Here is a 23,897-nt window from a genome sequence, read left to right on the forward strand (position 1 = left end):
GTAAGCAGAAAGGTCTGATCATGTGGTACAGAGCAGGAAGTATTTTATAACAATTTTGAGAGAGAATCCTTTTACTCTACAAGACGAGCCTTAGCTCCATAGGAAAAGAAAGCTCACCAGTTATTTACCCTTTACCTTAAAGTGAGTATTGTATGACAATGTAAAGCAAGACCTATGCTTATTTTTTGAGAAATTATTTATATAGGAATAATAGCAGGAGGAAATGGGAATATTGGGGAGATTACCTGGAGAGGAAGGGTAACACTGAGAGAGAGAGAGAGAGAGAGAGAGAGAGAGAGAGAGAGAGAGAGAAATTGTGGGATTCTTTAAAAAGATGGAAATTAGCATATTGTTTTATAAGTTAACTTTATAAATTGAAGTTATAAACTTCAAGTGATAAAGCATTGATAATGTTTCCACAAGATCCATAGAATCTCTATTAAAATCCCAGTGCAATGCTTGAGAAACTTTTTTTAAATTGTCTAGTCAGTGAATGAGAGGTCCAAGAGACTGCTATTATCATTTCACAGTGTTGTCTCTGAGATTTTAGAGAAATATCCTATTGTTGAAAATATCCCACACACTGGACCAAGGACTTTGGAGGAATCTACTTTGGGAGGCTCCACCCTGAGTACTAGCTCTCATAATGTAGGAAGGTTCAGCACAAGTTGTCAATGGCAAACAATAATCAATAAAACCATCCAGCCGTAAAACCTATCGAGAACATCATGGAACAGCCTGGAAATATTTTTCCAATGGTGCAATAGTGGCACCTTCATCTTATGCGAAACCAATAGCTCTGTAATTCAAATTAAGTCCTATGCAGAAAAAATAATGCCGGGTACTATAAACAATTATCCATGGGAGGAGACTTCATAGATCTTACCAGAGCAAAAATCCTTGCCATTATTAACCATATTGAAAATATGTATTGTTATACTTATCATTAGTATACTGAGGGAGAGATGTAGTTCTCACTACACTCCAATCAAAAATACTTCTTTTTTAAAATAAATGATTATAGATCCACAACTGGTCAAAATGCGGAGAATAAATGGCCACTGACTATTTACCCAATATCTGCTTTGTAGATTTTACATACATTTATGATGTAGTTTCCTACCAAACTCTCAGGGGAAATCACAGAAAGGAGACAAAGAAAGATTTTCAGAGCCAGAAAATCACAACTTCTTCTGCTTGATAGTATACGCAGGTGAGACAGAGAAGGTACACTCAGAGATCACAATATGGCTACCCCAGAAGACCTACATAATGACAACACCATACATGGCAACGTGGATGGGGGCAACTAAAGAAAATATAACCATAAGGTGAAGATGAAGATCTACCAGTGGTAGCTCAAAGAATGAAAGTCATTTTGTCCCATGAAAGAGCTCTTAAAAATTATACACATAAGCAGCACTAACACATTCTGTATATGTGTGTGTATGTGGATGTATGCTGTGTGTATGTGTGTGTGTTTGTGTGTGTATGTGTGTGTGTGTGTGTGTGTGTATGTGTATAGCAAAAACTGTTAAAGAGGCCCCAAATCATAGGGACTAATAAGTTATTACTAGAATTTGTGTACATAGAGTAGTCATATATGAAATTCAAAAGACTACTTTTTAACCCTGTGCTGTTGTTTGGAAATATGTATAAGTAACGTTGAAGAATTTTATATTGGAAATCATAGCTAAAGAAGTTTTGGCTTTTTTTTTTAAATAGGGTCTCATTGTATAGCTGACCTTGAACTCAGAGGGCCCCATTTGTCTCTGTTTCCTGAATGATGGGATTAAAGGCATTTATTACCACACCTGGTTAGAAACTGGTGTTTAATGTGCTAAAACTTTTAAACCATCACAGACCTCTAAAGTTAGATGTTAAAGGAGATGTTTTTTAATGTTTATTTAAAGTGTGTGTGTGTGTCTTTGTGTGTGTGATTGTGTGTGTTTCTGTACACAGGAGTGCAATGTCTATTTTGGAATATAATAGATATCTTGTGAGAGTAGTTCTTTCTACCTTATGTATAACACAATTTAGCCTTACATCATCAGGCTTGACTGTAAGCAAACTTTGTAGAGCCACTCATCGGAGCAGATAATCACTTTTAATAAGCATAGCAAACAAACAACTCCAGTATTCTTCTGAAAAAAGAACAAAGGTAGACTCATCATAGCACAATGCTGGAACTCTGTAGAGTAAAACTACCTTAATTTTATCTGGTTGTGTTGTGTCTTCTCTCATTTAAAAAACAGTAAACAATTTCCTTTACACTTAATGTTTCTAGTTTGCTCAGAAAAAGTGGAAAAATATATCATACAGAAGCCAGATACTCACAGATTTTTTGTCTTTCTGTCTCTGACTCTCATCAGCTCTGAGTCAGTCTTGATTAGATACCTCTCTTTAATCTAATCAGGACACAGACTGTACACATCACCACAGGCAGTTTTCTTACTCAAGATGCCTGGCAGAACTCCCACTGTAAGTGAGAAGCCAAAGTTCTTGGAAAGAAACTTCAAGCAGTATTTGCTACAGAGTGACCTTACTAGTAAAAGAACAGTCCTATAAGGTGGAAGGATTTGCATCAGTTTCATATGACAATGAGAGATCAGACTTGCACAAAGTATAATCAACGTAGCTACCTGTTTTAATAACCTGCATCAAAAGCCCAAATATCTCTGCTGTTCAGGCAGAGAAACTCATGGGGCATCTTTGGGTTCATTCCTCAGTTTACATCTCCACTGTTGACAGTAAATCCTTTAGTGTTCTGCACAGACCAGAGGAAAAAACAGAAAATCACTCATTAACAATTTCAGGTATAATTCAGAGACTGGACTGTCTTAGACTGCAGTGGACCATTCTAACAATACTGCTACTCATGTAAGAATCAGTGTTCTATAATAAAATGTTCCTTACATGGGCACAGTTAACAAGGCACCTCTTTCTCCTGGTCTCATTTGGTTCTGCCAATGACTGTAGAATAGCAAGGGTAGAAAAGACTATTTGTTTTCTTATTTTGCACAAAAGTCCACTGAGATTTCCAGGGGCTCATAGCATTGCACAGTAGTTTTGTACCATTCTGATTAGATGCTAGGTCTCTTAGGTCTCACTTCAATGCCCTTTACTATTACACCACAATTTTCACCAAACAGGATCCCTCTTGCATTTCTTTTGTAAATAACCCAAGTATGTCAGTTCAGCCCCACTCCATCAGTTTCCATATTTTCCCCTATTCTGAAGCATATTTTCCTTTTGTTATAATTGGGATTACCCAATTACTAGCATGGTTTCTGTTTCATTCCTGTTGCTTCCTCATGATGGACACATTTGGAGTGAGGGGCAGCCACAGCAATTTCTACATACGTTTTCAGCCATAAAACACATTTCCTAGCAATGCAGTTTCTACCTTAAATATATAACCAATATAAATGTACACCAATGAAAGATCTGCTGTTTACTGGTTATGTCATTTCCCCTGAAGAGTATTATTACCTAAACTTTTTATTTATTTTCTCCTTTAATTTTAATTTTGTCATTGCATAAATGTTTTCTACATTGCTTTCCCAGACTAATGGGGGTGATATCTAACATTTTAATATTTTTCAAAATGTAATTGTCATGGGGAAGCACCTGTTGCAATTCACTGTCAATTATGTTATTACTCTCTTTATAAATTTATTAAAAAACTTAAGAATTTATTATACAAGTTCTTTACTTACATCACTTTCCTTCATCTCGTTTCTTCCCTAAACTCCTCTGGTGCTATTACCCACATTCCTTCTTAAACTTATGTCCTCATATTCTTTGATAATTATTATGACACACATGTATGCATATTAATGCATAAATACAACCTTCTAGGTTCATGTTATATTTTACACACACACTTAGACTTAGCAACTTGAAGTTGGGTAAGTACCTTCAAATACTTGTCTATAGAGAAGAATAATTCATTCTTCCCCTGATATCAGACACTAATTGTCTATAGTTCATCAAGTAGCATAGATCTTTGTGTGATTTCCTTCATCCATATTGAAATATAAATTGTTGTTATGTGTTGTTATTTTTCAAGTCTTGTTTATATAACAGTTGTTGAGTCTTCATAGATGCATCGGCCTGACATGCATAGAAGACACTACCTTAGAGCAGATATTTAGTATGCTGGCATTTATAATCATTCTTCCCCCATTACTGCAGGATTCTCAATACTATCTGAGCTTATCTATAGATGCTAGGCATTCCTCAATCAGTTGTTCTCTAAAGTTTGACCAGTTGTGATTTTTTTTCATTCTCTCTGACTATTAAAAAAAAAGATTAGGTTAGCATTCAGTCTAGCTCTTGTATGTTCATAATTAGGAATTTTCATATCAGAATCTGAGAAGAGAGGATAGGACTGTAGTGTGAATTATTGTGTTGCCATAGTTTGAATGGCCTCCATAGGTTCATAGGGAGTAATAGCATTGTTTGAATGGATTACAGTATGTGGTTTTGTTGGGGTAGTTACGACCTTGTTGGGGGAAGTATTTCAATGGTAGTGGGATTTGAGATTTCAAATGCTCAAGAGAGGCCTATTGCCACCCTTCCTCTTGCCTCCTATTCCAGATAAAGAATTCTTAGCTATATTACCAGTAGCATGCCTGCTTGTGTGTCACAATGCTTACTATCATGATGTCATTAGACTAAATTTCTGAACTGTGAGCCAGCCCCAATGAAATGCATTTCTTTATAAGAGTTGCTATAGTCATGGTATTTCATCACAGAAATATTAAGTCACACAGTCTCTATTAAGAGACCCTAAGTCAAAAGTCCAAATAGTATTTTGGTTTCTGGGTTATAGACACACACACACACACACACACACACACACACACACACACACACACACACACACTGTGTGTGTGATTTAGGATCATTTACAGGCCCTGGTCTAACTAACAGAGCAATGGCATGCTATGATCAGAAATTCAGATGTTGCTCAGTCCACACAAGGCAGGATGTCTCATGTGATCTACAGTAGGTTTTGGAAAATAGTAGGCTCTATGACAGTGAAGAAATTGAGTTCCTAGCAAGGTGAAAGCAATTAGGCAAAAAGCAAAAACTTTCTTTTTTTTCATGTACCTATATATACTTCTACTAGAAGGGGACACCCAGATTAAAGATATGTCTCCATGCCTCAATCTTTGTCAAGATCTGGAACAAAGTGTGTCTTCTTACATCAAAGTTCCATATTAGAAGTGGATTCACCTGTTTCAAAGCAAGAAAAATCATTTGTCAGAGGTGGATTTTCTATTCTGGGGTTTTAGTTTATTCCAAATGTAGTCAAGTGGCCAACCATTATTAACCATTACCGGAATCTAATTTGGACATAAAACTTCCAAGCCTGGCAACAGAAGCAATTGCAGAGACACTCTGGTATTTTGCCTTTGGAGAAACTGAGGAACTCCTGCACCTAGGGTATCCAGCAAACCTCCCATCCTTCCTGTAGCTCACAATCCAATGCTTATTTTTACTGAGAAGGAGCATTCAAAGGACTCAGTGAAATCACCTTTGGAAATTCCAAGCTGTGTTGAACTCTGCTAATAGCCAAGGTTAATACTGTAAGGTGAGTATAAAGAGCACTGTGAGGTGGAGACTGCAGGGCTGGTAGAGACAATAAAAAGAAAGGGCAATTTTAACAATAGTTTTACCAGAAGCTCACATCAAATGCTGTATAAGAGCTGCTTTTTTTTCTCCTCGTTTAAAAGTGAAGCCAAAGCAAACAAAAACAGATTTAATTGTGCATATGTCTTAGGTACTAACCCATGGTTGTGAAGGAACACCAGGACAAAAGCAACTTACAGAAGAATTTGTTTGGAGCTTACTTACAGTTGTAGAGGGTGGGATGCACAACCATCATGGTGTACAGAATGTGAAACCTGGCAGCCGGTAAGACTGGGAGGCAGGCACGTTGCTGGAGTAGTAGTTATGAACTTACGTCTTGCAAAGCAAGCTTGAATCTGAGAGAGATAACAGAATATGATATAGATTTTCGAAACCACAAAGCCTATCCCCAGTGAGACACCTCTTCTAGCTATGCCAGATGTCCTAATCTTTCCCAACAGTTCCATCAATTTGAGAGCAAGTAATCAAATATATGAGCCTATGGGGACCATTCTTATTCCTGCCACTAGAGCATAGCTATTTGCTTTGGGAATAGTGGGAAGCAAAGTGCTTCTTCTGGGGGATAATTTCACTTTTAAAAATCCTGTTCTGAGCAAGCATCAAAAGAAAAGGAGGGTATGGGAAAGGGGAAGGAACATATAATAAAATATGACTCAGATATTGACCATCTACTGAGGAAATCATGGCATTTGGGAAGGAGGCTTATGCATGGAAGGGAGAGGGTTATTTCACAATATACTGTATCTGGATTGAAACAGTGGCATTATATATGTGATTTCAGAAAACTGTTCTTAATATAATAAAAGAAAAGTAGTGTAGCCTAGAGGTTCACATACTGATGGTATTCTGGGAGACACTGACACTGTCTTTATACTTGCTAAGTACCAACTCCTGAATTTCAAAGTCACAAAGATGGATGGCAGAAGCAATTGTGGGTATTTTCTTTGTGGTGGAGTTTGAGGAAACTGAGGTAAAGTGCATCACAGAATCCAGGTTATGATCACACTGCAGGACAGCAGCAGCATTCAGAACAACATTCAGAGTAACTTGATATCTTCCTCTTCTGCAGGGTTTGGCTTTGAAAACCAATTGTTTATTTGAGTCGTTTCATCAATCTTATCTCTGAACATAAGTATTGTTATCTCTGCTATAAAGATGCCCTTCTTTAGGAAGGGAAGAATCAACAAAGTAACCCAGGGCAGTCCATTTCCAGGGCTTATGTTTCATGATAGAGACAGATAAAAAAGGGAAATCAAGAACATGACTGATTTTGCAGAGCTAAATTCTAAATCTTATTTGTCTCTGAGATTTGCATTTGCAGCCACTCAAAAACACAATCTCTTTCCAAACCCTTTGTTTAGAAACTAAAGTGCAAGTGCAAGCAAATGTGAATTAGTGAGGGCTGGGCACTCAGCAAAGGACTGAGAGACAAAAAAACATACTCACAGAAAAATGGTCAGGAAATAACAAGCCAATGTTGAGAAGCCAAGCAGGGAAGCGGAGAATAAGGCCCTCATAGCTATGACAAGAAATTCACTTTAACAAGCTTGTTTTCCATTCTTTCCCCCCAGCTGATCTGCTGACAATCTCATTCCAAGTAAATTCTCTGGTGTCATACGTCTTTGTTTTCCATCTCATTTTCTCACACCTATTTTATTTCCATTCCATTAAACACTGCCTCTTCTTCCCTCCTGACCAATCCTTTTTTTTTGCCGGGGTTCAGGATGCTCCCCAAGTGGCAGACTCCTCAGACTTTCCAGTCTTCTTTCTTTACTGAGTGACTAATTGCTTTCTTTTGATCTACTGGCCATAGGGCCAGGCAAGCTTTACTGTGGGGTAGGAGCTACAGTATATGGTATGAAGAAAAAGAGATATAAAGAGAGGGAAAAAAGAAGAAAAGACAACGTAGTCAGAAGATGGCTACAGGAAGAAAGCAACCAGAAAATAAAATGAAAGATTAATCAGCTATTATCAGAAAATAGGTAAGAACGAAAATGATTGATAAATTAATAGAGTAGGAGAGATGAGAATTTTAAAAAGTTAAAGAAAGGAGATGTAAGGGAGAAGACAACCCTGAGCAAACAAGGAGCATAGGACATGAAGAGTATGAGGGAGGGCAGAAATGTAGCCAGCTCAGATGGGCTGAAAAATGACAGGAAGCATTCAGACTGGTTGAAAAAGCAGTGAGCGACAGCAAGCAAAAGATAGAGAAGACAGGCGAGAGAGGGAGAGGGAGAGGGAGAGGGAGAGGGAGAGGGAGAGGGAGAGGGAGAGGGAGAGGGAGAGGGAGAGGGAGAGGGAGAGGGAGAGGGAGAGGGAGAGGGAGAGGGAGAGGGAGAGGGAGAGGGAGAGGGAGAGGGAGAGGGAGAGGGAGAGGGAGAGACAGCATGGAGAAAATAGATGCAAACAAAAGATGACTGAAAAGAATTTGACAAAATGAATACGCTATATTTTCAAGCCCATCACCCCTCTTGCCTCCACAAACACGCTGTTTCATTTAACAACAAATGAGTGTATTAAAATAGCTGAAAAATAAGAAAGGCCATAGCTCTGTATATTCTGGGGATATTGTTTGGTCGCTGATGTCTCTCAGGAGGCTCCAAGTTTTCACCTAAGCTTTCAGAACTATGCAAACATCATCACAGCAGCTAATAGAAACTGAAAATGGACTAGGTGTTCACACTGTGCTTAGCACATTGTGCATATTGGGATTCTCACCAGTAAAGCCATGATGGAGTTTCTATTAATACATTCGCCTGGTAGACAAGGATTTGGAAGGTTAGAGGGGATAAAATAGAAAAGAAAAGAAATGCCTAAGTTTGCAATGGTTCTGATTTTAAACCTTGTATCAAACTTAAGGATTTAACATCCCAAGTCCATGTTTTTACACCAATTTCTACAAACCAAGCACATGGCCTGGGAGCTGAGCTCCTAGGAGGACAAATTTAAACACTGGTGGAGGATGATTGTGTATATAGTACTATGCATTTAATGATCATAAAATAGTAGAAGTGAATGAGAGCGAACCTGGGCTTCTAAGAGGATGGTGTGATAAAGGTTGGGGAAAAGAGAGAGAAAATACACGTTGGTACAGGGAAATACAGGCATTTCAAAAATCAATAGGAGATACGCTACTCTAGCATCATGGGTATGGCCAAGCACCATGGATTCAGGTTTTCCTAAAAAACATGCTTTACTGTATAAGGGGTTATGTAACATTTTATTAGTCACAGTACAAAGAATCAAATCATGCCCCTTCTACTTAAATCAGTGGGGATCCCCAGATCCGTGAGTTACAGCTAAGAAGAAGACAGCTAAGATTTCAGATGTGCCTAATGGCATTCTTAGATTTGATATTGGTGCAAGGTAGCTGTTGTTAGAAATATATTGTAAAGATCTTCATAGTGAAGGCTGCTAGGCAACATTCAAAGAGACTAGAAAGATACCTGGGCCTGCTTTGGCTATGGTCTATTACTTTTTAATTCTCTGTAATGACAAAGTTGTTAGGCCACCTTTACATGCTTTAACGCAGGTGTAGCTTCCTTGCTTTTTCTGGAAGCTTCAATTTAAATCTGGCTCATAGTGAGGAGGAATGAAACATTTTTGGTGAAAAAAACATAAATGTCATAGTGATTTAGACTAGCTTATTACTGGTACGGTTTGAATAAGGGATAACTGTACTTTGAAAATTTCTACAAAAAAAGATAAATAATACACACTATATGCTGTGGGAACATTGTTACGCTAGCACATTTACTAACTTTGTCCTGTAACATACAAACTATAGGCACTGTATAATTAAATAATCAAGAATAGATGTGTCACAAAAATATTGTATAGAGGACAATGGAATTGCAATTTTACTAGACTCTTCACAGGACAAAACATTCTCCTCTGGCAGATATTTTTTACTATTTGTAGCAAACAGATGTTTCACAGGGATGATACATTACCTAAATCATGTTCTTAGACCATCTGTGGTTTTCTGCACAAGACCAGAATAAGACTGGCCCCTCAATATTTTGTCATGAATGGAAGAGAGTCTCATGATGGCCACTCACCCAGGAGATGTATTGGCAATTGGAGTTGTTTGGGGTACGAAGAACTGCCATTTTTTCAAGTGTATATCTACTGATACATTTTCCTTGGTCCAATAAATATACCCTCCCAAACATTTCAGGCAGGGAACTCTAGACTCAGTCTGCCACATCAGTAAAGAGGATTTGAAAGTAAGAGTGTTGAGGAGTGCTATAGGAGAAAACTGAGATTAGTGATGGGGGCTGGGAGTTGTGAAGGGAACAAAAATAAGGAAATATGAAAAAAATAAGTAATCACAAAAAGAAATAGCAAGCAAAAAGCATCTTTGTAAGTTTAATAGGTACTGGGGTTTATTTAATCTAAGTGTTGTAGTTGGCTAATTGTGGATAAAAAGTAAACAAAATGATCTTCACAGAAAGAAGCACGCTAAAAAACATAATAAAATGAAAAAAATTGAGATTTCCTGAGAATTTCTGTTGCCTACCTAGAGTGTTAGGGATGGATGAGGTCAAGTAGAGGAATGAGCTTAAAGATGAGATTAGGGACTGGATTATGAATCATGGAGACATTTTTATGACAATGGCAAGCCTTGAAGAAACTTTTAAGGAGATTTTACCACACTTTATTTCAAAATTATACATTTGTTTTGTAGCAATGTCTTCCAAATTGAAACATTTCCTCAAGTAGGGAGGAAGGAGACAGGACACCCAAGATGCATACAACACACAAGTCTCAGGAAATTCACCAAAGAATCATGAGTATCAAAGCTTCTTTCCAACATTACAGAAAAACTATTAAAAGACGCTTTAGCCTACCTGCCTACTTCCAAGTCATTCAGAGGTTTCCAGAGAGACCATTTTTGTAAGCCATCATCCAGAGTGAAGTGCATTTCCAGTGATGGAGCCGCCTGTTAGCAGTTCATGCTCCTATATATATGTCCTCATCCATATGTCTGTATGTAAACTTAAGAAGTTCATTGGTTTATGATGTTGGGCTTTAACAGAATTGTTACTTGGGGGCTTCTATTAGTTCTCTATCTAATACACAGGTATTTGTTCACATCCTCAGGGAGCAGGGTGAGGACTTATAAAACAGAATGATAAAAACTAAGAAGGACATCCGAAGGTCTTCAATTTCAGTATCTGGCACAACTAAAGCAGAAGCAACTGACAAAGAAGCATGGAAATTTTGATAATTTAAGATACGCATTTGACTTGATTTAGCTATTGAATAATCAAGTAACGCAATGTAGGAATCAAACCAGACCTGATAGTGCTGACTTATAATCCCAGATACTCTAGAACAGTGGTTCCCAACATTCCTAATGCGGTGACCCAGTAAAAGAGTTGGTGATACCCCATCATATAATCAGTTTAGTGCACATTTGATATACAGGATATCTGATAAGTGACCCCCCACAACCCGAGAGGCATTTCAACCCATTGGTTAAGAAGAGATTCTCTAGAGTCTAAAGCAGAATGATTATGAGTTAAAGGTCTGCTTAAACAAGAATTATTCAAAGTCAACATGGTCAGCTTAATAATATTAGCAAGGAACAACTGTGGGCAAATAAAAAGGCAAAGCCTAGCCAGAGAATCGGTGCTCAAAGTTTAGTTCTAGGACTCTTGGAGCTGGGTAATTTATTTGAGTGATCGTTTTCTCCACCATAGGAAAAATTGAACTTGTAAATTGCTTCAGAAATCTTGGTAGGACTGAGAATTAGCTGTCTACAGTAAGGGTCAACTCATCAATCCATTGGTCCATTTTCTTTCATCTTTCTGACTCACCATAATGATGACTCATTTTTACTCTCTACACTACTTAAAATTCTACCTGTATAAAAAATCTATTACCTAGACTCCTATGAGAGTTCAGATGAAACCATTCAATTTGCTCTAGAAACCTATGCTTTGTTTAGATAATTTGGAAATACATGTTTCTATATGGTACAAATACTTAATTCAGTAATTCATTTCTTCCTACTGTGTGATTGTCTAGTTTTAGAACATCAGAGTACCCTCTCAGGAGCCTTCATTTTTCTCCTTGAATTTTTCCTCCCACATTGCATTGACAACACTGGAATTACATGGTTGAACATAGAAGTAAGGAGGACCTAAAAACAGCCACTGCTCGGTATGCTTTACTTAGCACAACACTAAATTATAAAAGAAGAACCATATATTTTGGTGAACAGCTAGACATATCTACTTCAACAATGAAAGTATAAAATGTAAGAAAGTATACTGAAAGTTGAAATCACCTACAACCCCACTATTTAGAAATTGTCACTCATTTACTTCTATGTAAACTTATTTCTATCCAGTATTTTAGTCACAGTTTTAAAAACTCATACAGTTATTGTAGGTTTGTTTCCTGTTCAGTTTTTTATGACCCTTTTCTCATTTTACTTATATTTCTCTTATGATCCTTGCAATGCTGGATTAGAAGAGGCTGATCATGTACAAAGTTGAGGCAAACTTCAATATACTCAGATGTGACTTCTGGTCACTAGAGAAGATAAACCTTGACACAAATAAAACTGGTGTTCTAATACATAAATTCATGATGACTCTGGTGGGCTTCTGGGTGACCACCAAAGACTGTATCCTAACCTCAGCCACATAATTGACTTTAAATTTTGTCTTTGGAGAGTCTCCTGAAAATATTTACTTTTGACATTTAATGTTACAAAACAAAAGATAAATTCAAACTTAATGAATTTGTCACTTGTTATTTCCCTGAGTTCAAGGCTTGTAATATGACTCCACTGAGAACAGTGGGCAGAAATGGGAACCTACAGCAATATTCTCACTTGTAGACAATGGTGTCCCTCTTATGCAGGCCCTCATATGATCTATGGGAAGTCATGGAGTATATCCTTTCTGCAGCCAAGACTGTGATAAAGGAAAGCCCAACTATAACTAGCAATGTTCAAATTCAAAAAGAAGAATACACTATTCTGCTTGCAGCAAGCATTCTTTATTTAGAAATTAATATTTTTCTCCTTGGATAGGATATCAAACTCAAGCAGAGAGAACTCAAATCTAGAGGCTTTATGATAGCTATCCTATTTACACAAAAGTTATTATGCAAGTAAATAGTCAAAATCTATACTGTGAGTCCATGGCGCTTAAGAAACTTTCCACCATCTTTCTACCACATCACATAAAGTAGAATTAAAATTCCCAGATGAAAATTGTGATATCCATTAATGATGCCAAAGTATTATCAGAATTGTTGCTGTGTGCTGAGTGCTGTCAAACGTACTATATAGGCTTCAGAGTACATATAATAGTTACTTGAGCATATGACTAGGAACTTATTCTAGAGTCACATAGACTCCATTGAATCCTTTACTCACTTGGAAGAATTCTGCACGTCCTTCAAAGTGATCCTAACATCTGCAGTACTACTTGGTATGGGGAAGAGAATAATCTCTCAGAAGTAGCGGGAGAAAGAGATCTGAGAGGGACAGAGTAGGGGGAGGGTAAAAGGGTGGCCAGTTCTGATATTAGATGGGGGAGAAGTACAGAGGGTCAGGAATTTGAAGGTAAGTGTGTAGCAGTGGGGGAGCTGAAACTGGAGGTAGCCACTAGAAAGTCCCAGATGCCAGGGACTCAACAGGTTCCCACGACCCAACAGGGAGGACTTTAGACAAAATACCCAACAAATGGGAGATATGCAGAGACCATATCCAGTGGATAGGCTCAGCCCTCAGTTGAGGGATGGAGCCACCCACCTATGTCAAACATTTTTATTCTGAATTCCTCCTGTCAAAAGGAAATGCAGGGACAAAGAATGGAGTACCTAGAAACTGCACAACCTAGGGATCCATCCCATCTGCAGACACCAAACCCAGACACTTATTGCTGATACCATGAAGTGCTTACTGACAAGAGCCCAATATAGCTGTCCCTGAGGAAACTCTTCCAGAGCAAGACCAATATAAATGCTGATGTATACAGCCAAACATCAGATTGAGCACTGGAAACCCCAACAGTGAAGTTAGGGCAACGACAGTAGGACCTGAAGGCATTTGCTGCCTCATAGGAAGAACAACAATTTCAACCAAACAGACCCCCGAACTCCCAGGTATTAAATCACCAACCAAAGAGTACACAGGGGATACCCATGGCTCCAGCTAGATATGTAGCAGAGTATTGCTTTATCTGGCATCACTAGGAAGGGAGGCCTTTGGTCCTGTGGAAGCTTGATGACCCAGGATAGGGAAATGCTAAGCCTCTGAGGCAGGACTGGGTGGGCGGTTGGGGAAGTACCATCATAGAGGCAGGTGAGGGAAGGGGGATAACATTTGAAAAATAAATTAATAAAATAGCCAATAAAAAATTTAAAAAGTGATCCTAACAATATCAGTTTTTAAAGGAATGTTATATGAAAAGCATGTTACAAAACAACATGCAATTCATTTATTTTGTTTGTGTGTCTGGACTGTTTGTGTATGTGTGTGTGTGTGTGTGTGTGTGTGTGTGTGTGTGTGTGAGAGAGAGAGAGAGAGAGAGAGAGAGAGAGAGAGAGAGAGAGAGAGAGAGAGAAGTAATTATATGTGCAGGTGCTCATGTCCATGTTTGTATCAGAGAATATCAGGTCTCATGGCTTAGCATCCTCCCCCTTGTTCCATAAAACACCTTCTCTCACTGAACATGAAGCTAAATTGGTGACTAGCTAGCACCAGCAATCCTTCAGCCTCTGACATTTGTGTCCTTGCCCAGTAATTTCATGTAGGTGCTGAAAATCTGAACTCAGTTCTTCCTGGCTGTGCAGTAAGTGTTCTTATAAGCCGAGCCATTTCCTCAGCCCCTGCAAATTATTTTGAAAAAGTTTGTTCCATGACAAAAGCCCACAATAACTTATCCAAGTTTTAGCTCTAAATACATACTGGATGACATTTACAAAATTATCTCAATTCCTGAAACATCTGAGAATGTAACGTTTACTTTGGCAAATTTTGATGGTTTTGACAAATATTCTTAAAATGTACATAGAAAAATAAAAGTTTCCAAAGACCTAAGTCAATTTTTCTTAAGATAAGCAAAGAAGTACGACTGTTCCTATCAGTCATGAAGACAAAATTACAGTAATAAAAAGTGATTCGTTCAAACACCAGTGGACACATAGACTAGTGGGTGGGAGGGGATTTAAAAACTCTTAAAAAGAGGATAAAGATTTAAGAACTTGAAGTATTTTTAAGAGATATGTTGACATGAAGTTGAGGTGGAAACACAAATCAAAGAGGAAAGGACAAATCATTTAATAGGTGGTACTGGGAAGATGGAGCATGTCTCTGTGGGAAAATAAAACTAAACTCTGCATCAGAGCTTACTTAAGAAATAAAAAATAAAAAAACAAAACGAAAAATGGACTACAAATTGATAGCTTTCCAAATCAGGGAATTATAACCTTGTGTTAGACAGATGCTCTTTATAAACCATAAGGATTTAGAAAATGTGCAAATCTTTTAGATAACAAAATCATTTCTTTCTATTAGCAATGACATCAGAGAAAAACCTATCAAATGAATCATACTTTGTAGGTGCCATTTTCTTTTTTTTCCCATTTTTTTTATTAACTTGAGTATTTCTTATATACATTTCAAGTGTTATTCCCTTTCCCGGTTTCCGGGCAAACATCCCCCTCCACGCTCCCCTTCCTTATGGGTGTTCCCCTCCCAATCCTACCCCCATTGCCGCCCTCCCCCCATAGTCTAGTTCACTGGGGGTTCAGTCTTAGCAGGACCCAGGGCTTCCCCTTCCACTGGTACTCTTACTAGGATATTCATTGCTACCTATGGGGTCAGACTCCAGGGTCAGTCCATGTATAGTCTTTAGGTAGTGGCTTAGTCCCTGGAAGCTCTGGTTGCTTGACATTGTTGTACTTTTGGGGTCTCGAGCCCCTTCAAGCTCTTCCAGTTCTTTCTCTGATTCCTTCAACGGGGGCCTATTCTCAGTTCAGTGGTTTGCTGCTGGCATTCGCCTCTGTATTTGCTCTATTCTGGCTGTGTCTCTCAGGAGCGATCTACATCCGGCTCCTGTCGGTCTGCACTTCTTTGCTTCATCCATCTTGTCTAATTGGGTGGCTGTATATGTATGGGCCACATGTGGGGCAGGCTCTGAATGGGTGTTCCTTCAGTCTCTGTTTTAATCTTTGCCTCTCCCTTCCCTGCCAAGGGTATTCTTTTTCCTCATTTAAAGAAGGAGTGAAGCATTCACATTTTGATCATCCGCCTTGAGTTATGTTTGTTCTAGGGATCTAGAGTAATTCAAGCATTTGGGCTAATAGCCACTTATCAATGAGTGCATACCATGTATGTCTTTCTGTGATTGGGTTAGCTCACTCAGGATGATATTTTCCAGTTCCAACCATTTGCCTACGAATTTCATAAACTCGTTGTTTTTGATAGCTGAGTAATATTCCATTGTGTAGATGTACCATATTTTCTGTATCCATTCCTCTGTTGAAGGGCATCTGGGTTCTTTCCAGTTTCTGGCTATTATAAACAAGGCTGCAATGAACATAGTGGAGCACGTGTCTCTTTTATATGTTGAGGCATGTTTTGGGTATATGCCCAAGAGAGGTATAGCTGGATCCTCAGGCAGTTCAATGTCCAATTTTCTGAGGAACCTCCAGACTGATTTCCAGAATGGTTTTACCAGTCTGCAATCCCAACAACAATGGAGGAGTGTTCCTCTTTCTCCACATCCTCACCAGCATCTGCTGTCCCCTGAGTTTTTGATCTTAGCCATTCTCACTGGTGTGAGGTGAAATCTCAGGGTTGTTTTGATTTGCATTTCCCTTATGACTAAAGATGTTGAACATTTCTTTAGGTGTTTCTCAGCCATTCGGCATTCCTCAGCTGTGAATTCTTTGTTTAGCTCTGAACCCCATTTTTTAATAGGGTTATTTGTTTCCCTGCGGTCTAACTTCTTGAATTCTTTGTATATTTTGGATATAAGGCCTCTATCTGTTGTAGGATTGGTAAAGATCTTTTCCCAATCTGTTGGTTGCCGTTTTGTCCTAACCACAGTGTCCTTTGCCTTACAGAAGCTTTGCAGTTTTATGAGATCCCATTTGTCGATTCTTGATCTTAGAGCATAAGCCATTGGTGTTTTGTTCAGGAAATTTTTTCCAGTGCCCATGTGTTCCAGATGCTTCCCTAGTTTTTCTTCTATTAGTTTGAGTGTGTCTGGTTTGATGTGGAGGTCCTTGCTCCACTTGGACTTAAGCTTTTTACAGGGTGATAAGCATGGATCGATCTGCATTCTTCTACATGTTGCCCTCCAGTTGAAGCAGCACCATTTGCTGAAAATGCTATCTTTTTTCCATTGGATGGTTTTGGCTCCTTTGTCAAAAATCAAGTGACCATAGGTGTGTGGGTTCATTATTGGGTCTTCAATTCTATTCCATTGGTCTATCTGTCTGTCTCTGTACCAATACCATGCAGTTTTTATCACTATTGCTCTGTAATACTGCTTGAGTTCAGGGATAGTGATTCCCCCTGAAGTCCTTTTATTGTTGAGGATAGCTTTAGCTATCCTGGGTTTTTTGTTATGCCAGATGAATTTGCAAATTGTTCTGTCTAACTCTTTGAAGAATTGGATTGGTATTTTGATGGGGATTGCATTGAATCTCTAGATTGCTTTTTGTAAAATGGCCATTTTTACTATATTAATCCTGCCAATCCATGAGCATGGGAGATCTTTTCATCTTCTGAGGTCTTCTTCAATTTCTTTCCTCAGTGTCTTGAAGTTCTTATTGTACAGATCTTTTACTTGCTTGGATAAAGTCACACCGAGGTACTTTATATTATTTGTGTCTATTATGAAGGGTGTCGTTTCCCTAATTTCTTTCTCGGCTTGTTTCTCTTTTGTATAGAGGAAGGCAACTGATTTAGTTGAGTTAATTTTATACCCAGCCACTTTGCTGAAGTTGTTTATCAGCTTTAGTAGTTCTCTGGTGGAACTTTTGGGATCACTTACATATACTATCATGTCATCTGCAAATAGTGATATTTTGACCTCTTCTTTACCGATCTGTATCCCCTTGATCTCCTTTTGTTGTCTGATTGCTCTGGCTAGAACTTCAAGAACTATATTGAATAAGTAGGGAGAGAGTGGGCAGCTTGTCTAGTCCCTGATTTTAGTGGGATTGCTTCAAGTTTCTCTCCATTTAGTTTAATGTTAGCAACTGGTTTGCTGTATATGGCTTTTACTATGTTTAGTTATGGGCCTTGAATTCCTATTCTTTCCAGGACTTTTATCATGAAGGGGTGTTGAATTTTGTCAAAAGCTTTCTCAGCATCTAATGACATGATCATGTGGTTCTGTTCTTTCAGTTTATTTATATAATGGATCACGTTGATGGTTTTCCGTATATTAAACCATCCCTGCATGCGTGGGATGAAGCCTACTTGATCGTGGTGGATGATTGTTTTGATGTGCTCTTGAATTCGGTTTGCCAGAATTTTATTGAGTATTTTTGCGTCGATATTCATAAGGGAAATTGGTCTGAAGTTCTCTTTCTTTGTTGTGTCTTTGTGTGGTTTAGGTATAAGTGTAATTGTGCCTTTGTAGAAGGAATTCGGTAGGACTCCATCTGTTTCAATTTTGTGGAATAGTTTGGATAATATTGGTATGAGGTCTTCTATGAAGGTTTGATAGAATTCTGCACTAAACCCGTCTGGACCTGGGCTCTTTTTGGTTGGGAGACCTTTAATGACTGCTTCTATTTCCTTAGGAGTTATGGGGTTGTTTAACTGGTTTATGTGTTCCTGATTTAACATCGGTACCTGGTATCTCTCTAGGAAATTGTCCATTTCCTGAAGATTTTCAAGTTTTGTTGAATATAGGTTTTTATAGTAAGATCTGATGATTTTTTGAATTTCCTCTGAATCTGTAGTTATGTCTCCCTTTTCATTTCTGATTTTGTTAATTTGGACGCACTCTCTGTGTCCTCTCGTTAGTCTGGCTAAGGATTTATCTATCTTGTTGATTTTCTCAAAGAACCAACTTTTGGTTCTGTTGATTCTTTCTATGGTCCTTTTTGTTTCTACTTGGTTGATTTCAGCTCTGAGTTTGATTATTTCCTGCCTTCTACTCCTCCTGGGTGTATTTGCTTCTTTTTGTTCTAGAGCTTTTAGGTGTGCTGTCAAGCTGCTGACACATGCTCTTTCCTGTTTCTTTCTGTAGGCACTCAGCGCTATGAGTTTTTCTCTTAGCACAGCTTTCATTGTGTCCCATAAGTTTGGGTATGTTGTACCTTCATTTTTATTAAATTCTAAAAAGTTTTTAATTTCTTTCTTTATTTCTTCCTTGACCAGGTTATCATTGAATAGAGCATTGTTCAATTTCCACGTATATGTGGGCATTCTTCCCTTATTGTTATTGAAGACCAGTTTTAGGCCGTAGTGGTCCCATAGCACGCATGGGATTATTTCTATCTTTCTGTACCTGTTGAGGCCTGTTTTTTGACCAATTATATGGTCAATTTTGGAGAAAGTACCATGAGGAGCTGAGAAGAAGATATATCCTTTTGCTTTAGGATAGAATGTTCTATAAATATCCGTTAAGTCCATTTGGCTCATGACTTCTCTTAGTCTGTCGACATCACTGTTTAATTTCTGTTTCCATGATCTTTCCATTGATGAGAGTGGGGTGTTGACATCTCCCATTATTTTTGTGTGAGGTGCAATGTGTGTTTTGAGCTTTAGTAAGGTTTCCTTTACGTATGTAGGTGCCCTTGTTTTTGGGGCATAAATAGTTAGGATTGAGAGTTCATCTTGGTGGATTTTTCCTTTGATGAATATGAAGTGTCCTTCCTTATCTTTTTTGATGTCTTTTAGTTGGAAATTGATTTTATTTGATATTAGAATGGCTACTCCACCTTGCTTCTTCTGACCATTTGCTTGGAAAGTTGTTTTCCAGCCTTTCACTCTGAGGTAGTATCTGTCTTTGTCTCTAAGGTGTGTTTCCTGTAGGCAGCAGAATGCAGGGTCCTCGTTGCGTATCCAGTTTGTTAATCTATGTCTTTTTATTGGGGAGTTGAGGCCATTGATATTGAGAGATATTAAGGAATAGTGATTATTGCTTCCCTTATATTCATATTTGGATGTGAGGTTATGTTTGTGTGCTTTCATTCTCTTTGTTTTGTTGCCAAGACGATTAGTTTCTTGCTTCTTCTAGGGTATAGCTTGCCTCCTTATGTTGGGCTTTACCATTTATTATCCTTTGTAGTGCTGGATTTGTAGAAAGGTATTGTGTAAATTTGGTTTTGTCATGGAATATCTTGGTTTCTCCATCAATGTTAATTGAGAGTTTTGCTGGATACAGTAACCTGGGCTGGCATTTGTGTTCTCTTAGGGTCTGTATGACATCAGTCCAGGATCTTCTGGCCTTCATTGTTTCTGGCAGGAAGTCTGGTGTGATTCTGATAGGTCTGCCTTTATATGTTACTTGACCTCTTTCCCTTACTGCTTTTAATATTCTTTCTTTATTTTGTGCGTTTGGTGTTTTGACAATTATGTGACGGGAGTTGTTTCTTTTCTGGTCCAATCTATTTGGAGTTCTGTAGGCTTCTTGTATGTCTATGGGTATCTCTTTTTTTAGGTTAGGGAAGTTTTCTTCTGTGATTCTGTTGAAGATATTTACTGGTCCTTTGAGCTGGGAGTCTTCACTCTCTTCTATACCTATTATCCTTAGGTTTGATCTTCTCATTGAGTCCTGGATTTCCTGTATGTTTTGGACCAGTAGCTTTTTCCGCTTTACATTATCTTTGACAGTTGAGTCTATGATTTCTATGGAATCTTCTGCTCCTGAGATTCTCTCTTCCATCTCTTGTATTCTGTTGGTGAAGCTTGTATCTACAGCTCCTTGTCTCTTCTTTTGGTTTTCTATATCCAGGGTTGTTTCCATGTGTTCTTTCTTGATTGCTTCTATTTCCATTTTTAATTCCTTCAACTGTTTTATTGTGTTTTCCTGGAATTTTTTCAGGGATTTTTGTGTCTCCTCTCTATGGGCTTCTACTTGTTTATTTATGTTTTCCTGGAATTCTTTCAGGGATTTTTGTGTCTCCTCTCTATGCTCTTCTACTTGTTTATTTATGTTTTCCTGGAATTCTTTCAGGCATTTTTGTGATACCTCTCTGTAGGCTTCTACTGTTCTCTAAGGGAGTTCTTCACGTCTTTCTTGAAGTCCTCCAGCATCATGATCAAAAATGATTTTGAAACTAGATCTTGCTTTTCTGGTGTGTTTGGATATTCCATGTTTGTTTTGATGGGAGAATTGGGCTCCTATGGTGCCATGTAGTCTTGGTTTCTGTTGCTTGGGTTCCTGCGCTTGCCTCTCGCCATCAGATTATCTCTAGTGTTACTTTGTTCTGCTATGTCTGACAGTGGTTAGACTGTCCTATAAGCCTGTGTGTCAGGAGTGCTGTAGACCTGTTTTCCTCTCTTTCAGTCAGTTATGGGGACAGAGTGTTCTGCTTTTCCTCTCTACAGGTCTTCAGCTGTTCCTGTGGGCCTGTGTCTTGAGTTCACCAGGCAGCTTTCTTGCAGCAGAAAAGTTGGTCTTACCTGTGGTCCCGAGGCTCAAGTTCGCTCGTGGTGTGCTGCCCACAGGCTCTCTGCAGGGGCAGCAACCAGGAAGACCTGTGCCGCCCCTTCCGGGAGCTTCAGTGCACCAGGGTTCCAGATGGTCTTTGGCTTTTTCCTCTGGCGTCCGAGATGTGTGTGCAGCGTGTAGTCTCTCTGGTTTCCCAGGCGTGTCTGCCTCTCTGAAGGTTTAGCTCTCCCTCCCACGGGATTTGGGTGCAGAGAACTGTTTATCCGGTCTGTTTCCTTCAGGTTCTGGTGGTGTCTCAGGCAGGGGTCGTGCCGCTCCTGGGCCCTCCCCCAAGGGAGCCCAGAGGCCTTATACAGTTTCCTCTTGGGCCAGGGATGTGGGCAGGGGTGAGCAGTGTTGGTGGTCTCTTCTGCTCTGCAGCCTCAGGAGTGCCCACCTGACCAGGTGGTTGGGTCTCTCTCTCACGGCGTCTGGGAGCAGATAGCTGCTGCGGGCCGGGATCTGCGTGTGTGGGACTATGTAGGTGCCATTTTCAATGACAAAATATGATTATCAAACATTTCAATTCTTAATGAGTGATGTCAGCACAGCAGGAGCCTAGAAAGTCCCAGCATTCATTCCCTACCACCAAAATACACATAGTGAAGAGACTACTCAATACCAATGAACGTAAATGTTGTTGGCTTCTAAGGTACAGTGAAGCAATGTCAGAAAATGTATGATTCAGTGTAGCTGACACAACCCAAACGAAAAGACCAAGAAAAATGCCTGACACACTTTATTCCTCATTTGAAAGTAGCTCAGAGGCAGAAGGATCATTCTCAAACTAATGACTTCTAAAGGATAAAAGATGATGAAGAATTATGAATCATAAGAATTATGATTGTTCAGTCAAATTTTCAATGACTATAACACTGTGGAATCTTTACACTGGTTGCCAATGCTGAGCCCATTGAGTCTTGACCAAGTTCATAATTGCACTTGTCAAAGTAGAGCAGGCAATACTATGCCCCTGGTACTCATAACTAGGGCTGTTAAACAGCTTCTTCAAACCAGGAACCAATTGGTAATTCTTTGATGTTCCCTGAACTCAACGGCTGCTGTCTACATCATTCCAGGGGCCACACTATTTGTATTTTCTCCTTTTCTTCTAGGAAAACACAAAGTATTAATTATAGGCATGACTTGTTACTAATTCTTATTACCCAAGGCTAACCTGATGGGTAGAATTCTCGTACCCAGATCCTGAGATGTACCTCTCATTTAGAACCTGCATTTGTGCAACCGGCTAGCTTTCAAGATTTAATTTGCTAGGACACTTCACTTTCCCAGAGATAGAAATTCCCCCTTCCCACAAGATTCAAGAAAATTCTCCTAGAATTCTACTGGAATTTGTCCCAGTATTTTAAGAACCACCTGAGATCAGTGAATGCATTCTCATAAGTCACTCAATATGGCCTTACTTCAAGATTCAGTTGCTATAATGTATCTAAAGCCTGATCTCATTTCTTCAACTGCAAAGCCACCAGGGAAGTCAGTGTTTTGGTTCCTGTTTGCAATTATACTGCTGCCTGAAAATATTTTCAGGTCAGGCAAGATTCTTTCAATTAAGGATTGTATCTGGAGCAGAAATCAACAGATCTCTTTGCTACTAACAATGCCATCAACATACACAGTCTTGATTTCTCAGAGAACAAAGATAAATTTTTATGGTGATTGTAATATAGGGATTCTTAGAACAAAGACCATACCTTATCCTAACAGAACCTTGTGCACTTAAACAGGTAAAGATATATTTTTTTTCCCTTGTACATTATAGGTCTTTTTTTTTTTTTTTTATTAACTTGAGTATTTCTTATATACATTTCGAGTGTTATTCCCTTTCCCGGTTTCCGGGCAAACATTCCCCTCCCCCCTCCCCTTCCTTATGGGTGTTCCCCTCCCAACCCTCCCCCCATTGCCGCCCTCCCCCCATAGACTAGTTCACTGTGGGTTCAGTCTTAGCAGGACCCAGGGCTTCCCCTTCCACTGGTGCTATTACTAGGATATTCATTGCTACCTATGGGGTCAGAGTCCAGGGTCAGTCCATGTATAGTCTTTAGGTAGTGGCTTAGTCCCTGGAAGCTCTGGTTGCTTGGCATTGTTGTACTTTTGGGGTCTCGAGCCCCTTCAAGCTCTTCCAGTTCTTTCTCTGATTCCTTCAATAGGGGACCTATTCTCAGTTCAGTGGTTTGCTGCTGGCATTCACCTCTATATTTGCTGTATTCTGGCTGTGTCTCTCAGGAGCGATCTACATCCGGCTCCTGTCGGTCTGCACTTCTTTGCTTCATCCATCTTGTCTAATTGGGTGGCTGTATATGTATGGGCCACATGTGGGGCAGGCTCTGAATGGGTGTTCGTTCCTTCAGTCTCTGTTTTAATCTTTGCCTCTCCCTTCCCTGCCAAGGGTATTCTTTTTCCTCATTTAAAGAAGGAGTGAAGCATTCACATTTTGATCATCGGTCTTGAGTTTCGTTTGTTCTAGGGATCTAGGGTAATCCAAGCATTTGGGCTAATAGCCACTTATCAATGAGTGCATACCATGTATGTCTTTCTGTGATTGGGTTAGCTCACTCAGGATGATAT

This window comes from Rattus norvegicus, chromosome 5 (assembly GCF_021556685.1).
Source record: "Rattus norvegicus strain SHRSP/BbbUtx chromosome 5, alternate assembly SHRSP_T2T, whole genome shotgun sequence".
In the NCBI taxonomy this organism is placed as follows: domain Eukaryota; kingdom Metazoa; phylum Chordata; class Mammalia; order Rodentia; family Muridae; genus Rattus; species Rattus norvegicus.